Source organism: Aquarana catesbeiana, linkage group LG09 (genome assembly GCF_042186555.1).
Source record: "Aquarana catesbeiana isolate 2022-GZ linkage group LG09, ASM4218655v1, whole genome shotgun sequence".
NCBI classification, from domain to species: domain Eukaryota; kingdom Metazoa; phylum Chordata; class Amphibia; order Anura; family Ranidae; genus Aquarana; species Aquarana catesbeiana.
This window is the reverse complement of record NC_133332.1, coordinates 131,263,703-131,275,987: the sequence shown is the minus strand read 5'-3', so window position 1 is coordinate 131,275,987 and position 12,285 is coordinate 131,263,703.

The following is a 12,285-nucleotide window of genomic DNA, read 5'->3' as shown; positions in this document are numbered from 1 at the left end:
AATCTTTAATTTTATATGATTTCTTGGTTGCTGTGGCGACAAACTCTTTACGTTTTTTAATATTACATTTAGCCTGTTTGCATGGTGGACACCGTCCACAGGCATAAAAACCTGTCAGTACATTGAAGATTCTATTCTCAAACGGAACAGGTGGATCAATCACCCCAGGGGCCAACCTGTCGCGCAAAGAGGGGGCCTTTCTATAAACAAATTGAGGAAACTGAGGGAGGACAGGACCAAGCACTCTGTCCCGTCTGAGAATAGGCCAATGTTTGCGAACAACCCTTTCGAATTGTTTGTACTGGACATTAAAATCAAGGATCATTTTAATGTTCCCTGGTGAATCCTGTCGGACCTTGGGGCAGTTGGACACTAGCGTGTTTCTGTCAAGCACCCGGACGGATTCTATATCCCTATCTATGCTGGATTTATCATACCCCTTTTGAATGAAGCGGGATGCAAGTACCTGTGATTGTGAGATATAATCACTCTCCTGTGTGCAATTGCGTCTAATGCGCACAAATTGTCCCTTTGGGATATTGCACAACCACTGGAGGTGGTGGCAGCTTCCCAAGGGGATGAACGCATTACGGTCAGTCGGCTTGAAATGATTAGTCAGTTTAAACTGATTCCCCTCCCTTGAGATGTCCAAATCAAGGAAAACAATCCGTTCGGTGCTAAGGTTCCATGACAGGACTATATTCCTGGTATTCCTATCAAGTTTCTGCATGAACAGATCTAACTTGCCCCTATCTCCCGTCCAAATCATAACAATGTCGTCGATATACCTCTGATAACAGACAAGTTCTGGGGGCATGTTTTTATATATCGCATCTTCCTCCCAGTGTGCCATAAATAAATTGGCAACACTGGGAGCGAACCGGGCCCCCATAGCCACGCCTCTCGTTTGGAGGTAAAATTGTCTGTTGTACCAAAAGTAATTTTTTGATAAACAAAAATTTAAACAGTCAAGAATAAAACTTTTATGCCTCCTAGTGTAATCGGATGTTCTGAAGGCCCACTGTACCGACTTCAGGGCATCCTCATGACTGATGATTGTGTACAGTGAGCTGACATCCGCTGTTATCAAAAAACAGGATGATAAATCAGGTAGAGCTTCGATGATCTGAATGATGTGTTTGGTATCTTTCAAAAAGGAATGGGTTTTGGAAACCAAAGGTTGGAGAAAGAAGTCAATGTATTGACCCAGTCTTGATGAGACTGAGTCAATACCATTGACTATAGGTCGGCCAGGTGGGTTGGAACTGTTCTTGTGTATTTTTGGCAAAAAGTATATTATTGGGGTGCGGCATGCGGATGGATCTAAGTAGGATGCTTCTTTAGCATTTAGCACTCCAATGTGCTTCCCTCTCATTATCAGTGAATGTAATTCCTCCTTGTACTCAAGCATAGGATCTTTCGTAAGTTTAACATATGTATTATAGTCGCTTAGTAAGTTCTCCATTTCATTGTTATAATATACTTTGCTTAGTATCACCAGACCCCCTCCTTTATCAGCTGGACGCAACACCAGATCCTTCCGTTCCATCAGTGATTGGATACCCTTTTTAATATATGCTGGATCATTCACTTTCCGGATCTTGAGTAATTCGAGATCCTTAGAAATCATGTTTTTAAACACGTCAATATGCTTAGTGTCCAGATTGGGAGGGTTAAAGACTGATTTGTTACGGAGGGTGGAATGTTTACCTGATGGTTTTGAGACATTAACATCAGTCCGAACTGAAGTGTTCGATAGATGATATTTCTTTACATTTAAATTTCTGATAAATTTACTTAGACTAATATATGTCTGAAATTTGTTTAGATTACGGGTAGGTGCAAATTTTAAGCCTCTGTCTAGAACCTTAATTTCATCTTCATTAAGAGACGAGCCGCTAAGATTGTATATCCCTGCTCCTAATGGGGTTTTACTCTTTTGAGTTCTCCTGCCTCCTCTCCTTCCTCTGTTATTTTTCTTTTTCTGTCGAGGGCCGCAGGTGGAGGCACCACATACGACCCTCCCCCTGGGTTGGGAGGGACCGATGGGGCCCCCCTTCCTGCCCCCATTGGGATCCTGTGAAAATCCCCCCCCCTCCGGGGTCCTGAATATTGCAGAGGTGCAAATCGATTTTGCGTAGATATGGGATTCCCACCGGGGAGGGGAATCCTCCCTCTATTGGGATATGGGTTGGTGGATCTAGACGTGCTCGGATAATCATTCCGATATTGTCCAGGTTCCATCTTCCCATATTGGCCAGTACCACTGTAATTTCTACCTGGATAATATCCTCCTGAAAAATAGTTGGGACCTTTATATGCTTCCTCATTATTGTAAGGAGGGTTCCAAGGATATTGTCTAGATGGTGAGTCGTAAACGACATCTTTACGGCCCCGTCCTTTTTTGTTTTTACCTCTCTTGTTGGAGACAACCCTATACTGATTAGGATCTCGAGGTGTTCCCACATCAGTATACTCTGTACACTCATAAGAGAAAACTGGTTCCTCTATTGGGGTAGGCAAGGGTGTGTTGGGGTAATCAGTAGCCTGAAGATCTGGATGTGACAGAATGTTATTACCGTCCCCAGATTTTGACTGCCATTTGTGATTCGATTCTTCTGGTTTTATAATATTTTAACATGTATATCTTACGGATTGTAATGTATAGGGTGGGTATGTTATGGTGGCTGCGGTGAGGTCGTTAGCATAGCACATGGGGATGTTTTCCATGTGCTGATATTATAATCATGAATTTTTTCTATTAATATAATTTTTAAATCCTTTTCCCATTCCTCTAGCTGTGGGCATATAATGTGAACAGGAATACAGTTCTATTCTTGAGCCCAGTAATTGACAATAGAGTGGAGTGAGTAGGGTGTTATAACCAACCAATATTAAACAGGCTTAAAAAAGGATGAAGCCCCAACTTGCAGATCGCTATAGGGACAGCCTGAGCAGGAGGCTACTGGGGACGGCGCTATGTATGTGTGTGCGTTCCAGCCCTGATAGGGGGATCACATGACCAGCCGTCCTGGCGACGGTGACGTCATGACGGCCGCTCTAGTTGTCAAGGAGAGCGTCCTGTCTCTGGAGCGTCTGTTTTTTCGTTTCTAGCCTGTAGTAACACGCTGAATTGAGACCATATGATTGGCCGTCCTGACGTCAATGACGTCACGGCGGCCGTCCTAATATACACCCATAAGGGGCGTTCTTAGTGATTGACGGCCTGAGAGGGAAGCTCTGAACACTGGGGGTGGGGCTCTGCGTCAGAGGGAGTTCCAGTGTCAGATTATACTAAGGAATAGAGGGTCACATGATCGGCCGTCCTGGCGGTGATAACGTCATGACGGCCTGTGTAATCCCATTTTTTCTGCTAATAGGGGTTTCCTATGTCTTTTATGTCACATGACCGGGCATCATCACACATGAGCCTGGGTTACCATAGTGATTTGATAAGCTTGGTAGGAAGCAATCCCTTTGACCCCTTGATAGCTGGAGCTGATTGGACGGTTCCCTAGAGGGGTGTCTTACCTTACAGGAAATAGATTTTTTGGGCTCTATATATATAGATGTGATGTCTTTTATCTCCATTAACCGCTGATGAAGTCCAGAGGAGGACGATACGCGTGCGGGAGCTTTTTTGACATCACTGCAGCCGCCATTTAACCCACGTTATTCTTTGATGATATTTTACCTGTATCCCAGCACTAGGGCTTAGTGCTGTGCTTGTGAGTACCTCATATTTTTAATAAATGACATTTATTTTAGCCACGCAGTGTGCACTATGTATCTTCATTTGTATTACATGTGATATGATCTGCAATTTGGAGTGCCATCTCCACTACCGTGGGACCATCTTTCCAGACAAGTCTCCATTCCCTTCCACCTAGCGTGGTACATGCTGGTTTGACCTATCTGTTAGTTCAGGGGTCCATTTGCTGAGGTGAGCGGTTTGGCTGGCCGGTGGTGGTATCACGGATGCGTAGCACTGCATGGAATACTTTTGAGCACCTTTATCATCACAGTGGAGAACTGTTTTCCTACCTACAACTTATCTTAAAGGGACTGTGTCAATAGACTTTTAGTTTAGCGCTGCACTGCTTTATTGTATTATATGTTTCCAGGGGTTTTATATGTTTACCTTCAGTGCACAGCAGCTTATATTTCGTGTTAGTTTCATTTTTGCGCTGACTGTATTATTTTAACAGTGAGTGACACAGGAAGTGTGTGGAAGAAACACCAGATTCGAGAACAGAAAAAAAGCCAGAAAAAGGAAACAAACACTGCCTCCACATCTAGGGACTGGTATGCACCTATATTTTATATACTATTACATTATGTTTATTTAAACGGGCTTTAAGGTAATTCATTATCTCCTAAAGTGACTGTTGAAATTGCTAAGGAACTGAGATGGACTAATAATGGCAAATGTGATCTTTGCAACTCTTTCACTGAGAATGGCAGCATTGCTGAACATAAGAATCCAATGTGTTATTTTTTAAGTTTTACAGCGCATAAAAATGTGTGCATTACATGTTTTTCACGGTTTTGTCTTTGAGCTGTCATGAATATTCAAGTAAGGTAATTGCTAAAACAATTCGGACACAGCAACTATTGTTATTGCTCACCAGAGTGTATAAATATGCTTTTAAAATGCATGTGTGCTATTCGATTAGACCTCATTATGGCAAATAGAAAAATGTACTTAATACCAAAGACACTACTGAAACAAAGAATTTCTAAGAGCAGTCTGAGAGTGACACAGTCTAATTGGAATTGAGTTCCTAAATGCTTTTTGCAAGGTCATTTAGAAAATTAATTGCATGGTTTGGACTTTCAGTGTGCTTACGCTCTGCACTTGCAAAACAGTCAACATTTATTACCTTTTCCTTTCATTTCTTGTAAATTAATAATTTTGTGTGTCTTGCAATGCTCAGCAATTTATATAAACTCTGAAGAGGAAGAAAAATCTTTATGGCTTCTTAAAAAAGCCTTTAAGGTAATAAAAATACAGATGTATAAAGATCAAGAAATATCAAATTAAAAAGAACTGTAAGATCATTCCTTGCCATGAAAGCACTTACAACCCTCCAGCAAGTCCGTTCAACAGCCATATGAGCTCTCACATCATTTGGATCACTTCACGTTGAAATCAGTTCATTCACCTATATGTGTTGACATTGTCGGTGGAAACTGAAGCATCCATAGGAAACCCAACCAACTTTCAGCACTCTCCAAATATGAATTAAATGGATTTAATTTAGAAGAATATTTTACATTTTATTTTTACACAGCAGTTAACATGAGATCTCATTGCCCATTCCATCCCTGCTTTACTATATTTTCCAACTGCTGCCAGTTGGCAGTTGAAAATGAGGAAAATGCAACCATCAAATAAATGAATGCATGTTTATCTCATTCTGCCAAATGTGTTTCATTACTTACAGTTTTATACAGCTGTGATTTTCCAGCAGAAATAATTACTGCAAAGAGAAAAAAAATGGCAAACAGCTCATCAATGTATGGCAAAAAGGAAGTGGGAAGTGGGAAGAGTAGTTTACTACAGATCCAGAAAGTACATTTCTAGCAATTAGACCTACCATTTAACACAGCTGATTAAAATCTTCATCTACATTTAAAGGCACAAGGTTTTTTACCTCCATGTATTATATGCATGAAGGTAAAAAACTTTCTGTGTGCAGCAGCCCCCAGCCCTCCCTAATACTTATCTGAGCCCCCTCTCATTCCAGCAATGTCCACAAGAGCCTTTCCTCTCCGTGAACTTGCACTCCTGATTGGCTTTGGCCAGCAATGGGAGACATTGGCTCCCGCTGCTGTTAATCACAGCCAAGGAGCTAATCAGTAGACAGAGGGGGCGGACACAATGGACACACAGAGCTGTGGGTCAGGAGTGCACCTGCTTGGGTTTCCCCCAACGGCAAGCTGCCTGCTGTGGGGGCACCCAGCAGGAGGGAGGAGCCAGAAACGTTGGCATGGGACCCGAGAAAAGGTGGTTTAAGGCTGCTCTGTGCAAAACCATTACACAGAGCAGGTAAGTATAACATGTTTGTTATTAAAAAAGAAAACAAAACAAAAAAAAAGGCTTTATTATCGCTTTAAATAGAAGTAGACATCTTAGTTGTACACATTTGAAAATGCCTATGGAAGGTAACCTAGTCATCCAAATATAGTTACTGACATCACTCTTTACCAAAGAACACAATACAACATATTCTATAAACTCATGTAATTTGTATCATGTGGATGACTAGTTTATGTTATAACAAAATCTTGCCATGCATCTGTGGATGTCATTCTCACATGTTTTGGCAGCATAAGTTTGAATCAGTAATAAACAAAGACAAGAGAGAGCGCACATCCGCCCACAGAGTTCTGTGTATGAATAAACTACAAGTCCTGGCATCCTTTGCGGCTTTTGGCTTGTAGTTCTTAATGAACTACCATGGCGTTGTTGAGCACCTGTGTGGTATTTAACCACTTCCCACCCGCCCTATAGCGGATTGACGTCTGGGAAGTGGTTCCGTTATCCCGACTGGGCATCATATGACGTCCAGCAGGATAACATGCCGCCGCGCGGCCATGGGGGGGCGCGCATCACGGCGATCGGTGGAGCGGTGTGTCAGCCTGACACACCACTCCACCGATCTTGGTAAAGAGCCTCTGGCAAAGGCTCTTTATCACGTGATCAGCCATGTCCAACCACGGCTGATCACGCTGTCAATAGGAAGAGCCGTTGATCGGCTTTTCCTCACTCGCGTCTGACAGACGCAAGTAGAGGAGAGCCGATCGGCGGTTCTCCTGACAGGGGGGGTCTGTGCTGATTGTTTATCAGCGCAGCCCCCCCTCAGATCACCACACTGGACCACCAGGGATCGCCACTAGGACCATCAGGGAAGGGGCAACATGTGGATGGCCAGGTATGTACCCCATGGCCCTCCACATGTGCCCAATGTGCCCAGTCTGTGCCAATCAGTGCCCACAAATGGGCAATGATTGGCACCATTATGTTTTAGTTATGCCCAGCAATGCCACCAATAAATTTTATCAGTGCCACCAATCAGTGTCATCAGTGCCACCTGTCATTGCCCATCGGTGCCGCCTATCAGTGCCCATCATCAGAGCCCATCAGTGCCACCTCATCAGTGCCACCTCATTGGTGCCACCTCATCAGTGCCCATCAGTGCAGCCATATCAGTGTGTGTCATTGAAGAAGAAAACATACTTGTTTACAAAAAATTTTAACAGAAACAAAGAAAAACTTGTTTTTTTTTTAAATTTTCGGTCTTTTTTTATTTGTTGCGCAAAAAATAAAAACCGCAGAGGTGATCAAATACCACCAAAAGAAAGCTCTATTTGTGGGAACAAAATGACAAAAATTTAGTTTGGGTACAGTGTAGCATGACCACGCAATTGTCATTCAAATTGCGACAGCGCTGAAAGCTGAAAATTGGTCTGGGCGGGAAGGTGTCTAAGTGCCTGGCATTGAAGTGGTTAAATAAACAGGTATGGTATGTAATAGCATTTTATGAGTGCAAAATAAAATACTTTTTTTTCTACCTCATATGGCCTAGTATGCCAATACTATTACCAGAAATAACTCCTTCCTATTTCAAGCTATTAAAATGTATGTATAGTCAAAATGTTTTTTCAACTTTTAGATAGAATAGGTAAGGGTTAAATCTCCTGTCAGTTTTTATTGCTGTCATTGTCTCTGCTAGGAAGAGTTATGTTCTTTATTTGTAATGATGACTATTACAGTTGTTACCAAAACAAGAAGTAAGGGGAAATATTCCATTGGGGAAGCTCATTCTAGGGAACAAATTTCCTAGAGGTGATTTCCTGTCACATTTTGGAGATATTTTTTCAAGCTTTCTGTTGGGTCTTCAAGACAGGAAAGATAGGGAAATCTCCCTGATGGGGACACAGGCAGCAAAACATAATTTGACAGGCATTTTCACCATTGCCAACTCTATCCAAAACTACAAAGAACTGTTTTGTCCATAAATGCACTTTTATGTACAAACCAAATGTTGCTTCATTGCAATTAAGTAGTAAAATGAAGGTTTTATTATTATTATTATTATTTTTTTTTTTATATAAAATACCTAATGCCAGTTACAATATGAAAAACTACTTAAGAATCTAATACAAGCTTTGTGTGTTGTTTAACTATGCTATCACAAACTCAGTACTGCTTTGACATGTAATTACCCATAATGCCATAATTACCATCTAGCTATCTTTAAAAAACCTGTGTTAGAATGAAGGAGTGACTTGTCAACACATCCTTGACCCATAAAAAATTAAAACATTTATAAAGCAACAATTATTCACTTTTCTTTTTTGATAAATTAAATTATCTGCTATTACAGCTGTCGCCTGAATTATTTTGTTTAAATTAGAACTCTGGCATCTTAATATGACAGTTATTAGCTCTGGTTGCTCTGCTTTAGGGCTTTTTTTTGTCTCAGCCTCTATGATAACTGCCATGAAGCTTTTGATGCTTTCTGCTACTGAACTCATTATGTCATTGTGCAGTTGATATTTCACACTAGAATGCTAACTGTACTTCAAGGACAAGTCATCTGATCAAAGGGTATTGCAAATCTTCCAAGTGGATGACAGATGGGAAATGGTAAAGTGTTATTTAGCAGAATGACCATTGCAGATTTAAGATGCTTTTCTAACTCATTTCACTATTAGTCACTCACCTTTTCATATACCCCGCAATTCCCTAACTTGCTGTTGTCATCAGAAAACTGAACAAAATGGCTGGCTCACGGCAAGTGTTCCCCATGCATGCTATATAAAGTTAAATGTACTGGTATGTGATTTGACTTTGAAGAGATTTTTTAAAATTTTTTTTATAAGAACAGTGGGTAAAATCCCCTCTGCTGAATTTTGCGCACTGAAGGAATTTTGCTTGTTTTCAGTGTTGACCATCTGTTTTTAAAGGGTAAAATACAATATAGGCTGTACTGAAGGAATTATAACAGAGTTAACAGAGTTACTAATATATATATATATATATATATATATATATATATATATATATATATATATATTACATTTGCAGCCAGGATCAGTATCTTAATATACAGGTATGATTATTTTAGCAATGTCATACACCAACCAGACAGCTCAGCAATTTAACCACCTCAACAGTGCACTTACACCCCCTTCCTGCCCAGACCAATTTTCAGCTGTCAGCGCTCTCATACTTTGAATGACAATTACTTTGTGTCCTTTTTTTCACACAAATAGAGCTTTCTTTTAGTGGTATTTAATCACTAGTGGGTTTTTTTATTTTTTGTGATATAAATAAAAAATGCCTTTTTCTTTGTTTCTGTCATAAAATTTTGCAAATTAGTAATTTTTCTTCATAAATTTTGCCCAAAATTTATACTGATACATAGCTCTAGTAAAAATAACCCAAATTAGTATAAATTATTTGGTCTTTGTGAAAGTTATAGAGTCTACAAACTATGGTGCATTGGTGCCAATCACTGAAAATTAATCACACCTAATGTACTGAAGGCCTATCTCATTTCTTGAGACACTAACAAGTCAGGAAAGTACAAATACCCCCCAAATGACCCCTTTTTAGAAAGTAGACATTCCAAGGTATTAAGTAAGCAACGTGGTGAGTTTTTTTAAGTTGTAATTTTTCCCACAATTCTTTGCAAAATTAATATATATATTATTTTTTTTTTTTTACAAAATTGTCATATTAACAGGTTATTTCTCTCACAGAGCATATGCATACAACAAATTACACCCCAAAATACATTCTGCTACTCCTCCTGAGTATGGCGATACCACATGTGTGAGACTTTTACACACCCTGGCCACATACAAAGGCCCAACATTGAAGTAGCATCTTCAGGCGTTCTACAAGCATATATAAGCATACATATTCGCCAGCACACCATGGATCAGCAGTTATTCATCCAAAAAGTTTTAATGAAAAAAGGTCACATCACAAAGGAAGGTGCAACATTTCGGAGCCACGACGGACCCCTTTGTCAGGCATGTGATAAAGTGCAACAGTGTCAAAAGCAGTATATAATAAATTCAAAAGCAGAATTTATATTCTGCTTTTGACACTGTTGCACTTTATCACATGCCTGACGAAGGGGTCCTGCACGGCTCCGAAAAGTTGCACCTTCCTTTGTGATGTGACCTTTTTTCTATAAAACTTTTTGGACGAATAACTGCTGATCCATGGTGTGTTGGTGAATATGTATGCTTGTTTGATGCTTCCAGGACCCAACTGGTAATCGCTGCAGCACCCACCATTTTATGAGCCATTTCTACCAGGAATGTGTGCGATAGGAATATTGATCAGACTACAAGGATATATGACACATCTAATTTCTCAACCACCTATTACACTTTTGAAGGCCCTGGAGCACCAGGACAATGGAATTGCCCCCAAAATGACCCCATTTTGGAAAGCTAACACCCCAACGTATAATCTATGAGGAATAATGAGTCTTTTGAACAGTTCATTTTTTTCCAGAAGTTTTTGGAAAATGTGGAAAAAAAATGAAAAGCATTTTTTTTTACACAAAGTTGTCCATTTATCAGATATTTCCAACACATAGCATGTACATAGCAAAGATGACACCCAAAAATACATTCTGCTACTTCTCCTGAGTATGGCAATACCACATGTGTGAGACTTTTACACAACCTGGCCACATACAAAGGCCCAACATTGAAATAGCATCTTCAGGCGTTCTATGAGCATAAATGACACATCTCATTTCTCAACCACCTATTACACTTTTGAAGGCCCTGGAGCACCAGGACAATGGAACTGCCCACAAAATGACCCCATTTTGGAAAGCTAACACCCCAACATATAATCTATGAGGCATAATGAGTCTTTTGAACAGTTCATTTTTTTCCAGAAGTTTTTGGAAAATGTGGAAAAAAAATGAAAACGCATTTTTTTTTACACAAAGTTGTCCATTTATCAGATATTTCCAACACATAGCATGTACATAGCAAAGATGACACCCCAAAATACATTCTGCTACTCCTCCTGAGTATGGCCCAACATTGAAGTAGCATCTTCAGGCGTTCTAGGTGCATAAATGACATATATAATTTCCTGGCAACCTATCATTTTTGAAGGCCCTTCATATTTCTAACACATAGCATGTACATACCAAAAATTACAATCCAAAATAAATTCTATTGCGGAAAGGGTAAAAAAAAGCATTACCTGTGCTTTTAGTAGTATCCACAGAGGAGAGCACTGGTCCAGGCAGAAGGCAGGGATGTGCTTAGTGACAGCAATAGTAATTATCCAGGCAGCAGGCAGGAATATTGTCTATAGTCAGCACAAGGACATTGTCAGCACAGCACAGTCCATAGAAATTGTCTAGGCAGATACAGCCAGCACAGCCATAATATTGGTCCTGGTACACTGTTACCTGCAGACACTCATTGTACCACTCTCCAGCCCTAAACATACTGCCTCTTGCTACAGCTAATTATTTGCATAGTCCAGGTAGCGGTGTGGTTTGTTCATGCGGCAGGCAGAGGCATGATGGCAGTTAGTCAGCAGCAGGCTGAGGGCCACAATCAGGTAAGACCTGTGCACAGGGGCACAGGGGTAGAGGCTCCGACCCACCCAAATCTCTATGAAGCCTCCGGACCCTAATCCAGAAATTCCGAAACCCGGAGAAAACAAAAAAAATTGTTTTCTCCATTCGGAAAAACAATTCTGGAGCCTTTCACATATGTAAGACCCCTGTGTACTACAGTAGCAGGGCAACAGATCAGTCCAAGCAGTAGGCAAAAGCATAGTCCATAAAACAGGCCAGGGTCAGTTCACGTGCAACCAGTCCAAGCAGTAGGCAGTAGCGTAGTTGATAAAACAGGCCAGGGTCAGTTCACGTGGAGGCAGTCCGAACGGTAGGCAGAGGCATAGTCACAAAACAAGCCAGGGTCAAGTCAAGTGTAAGCAGTCCAAATGGTAGGCAGAGGCATAGTCAAAAAACAGGCTAGAGTCAGTTCACATGGAAGCAGTCTGAACGGTTGGCAGAGGCATAGTCAAAAAACAGGCTAGGGTCAGTTCACGTGGACGGCAGTGGCATGGTTATTTGGGGAAGCATGGAAAATGGTCAGCACAGATGATGAAAATGGAGAAATGGTTAAAAATATGGGCTAATATTTTAGGGATGTATGATAAAATTGGAAGCATTCACCAATGGAAAGGCCAGGTTGGGAGGGACACTGGGGACAATGGTA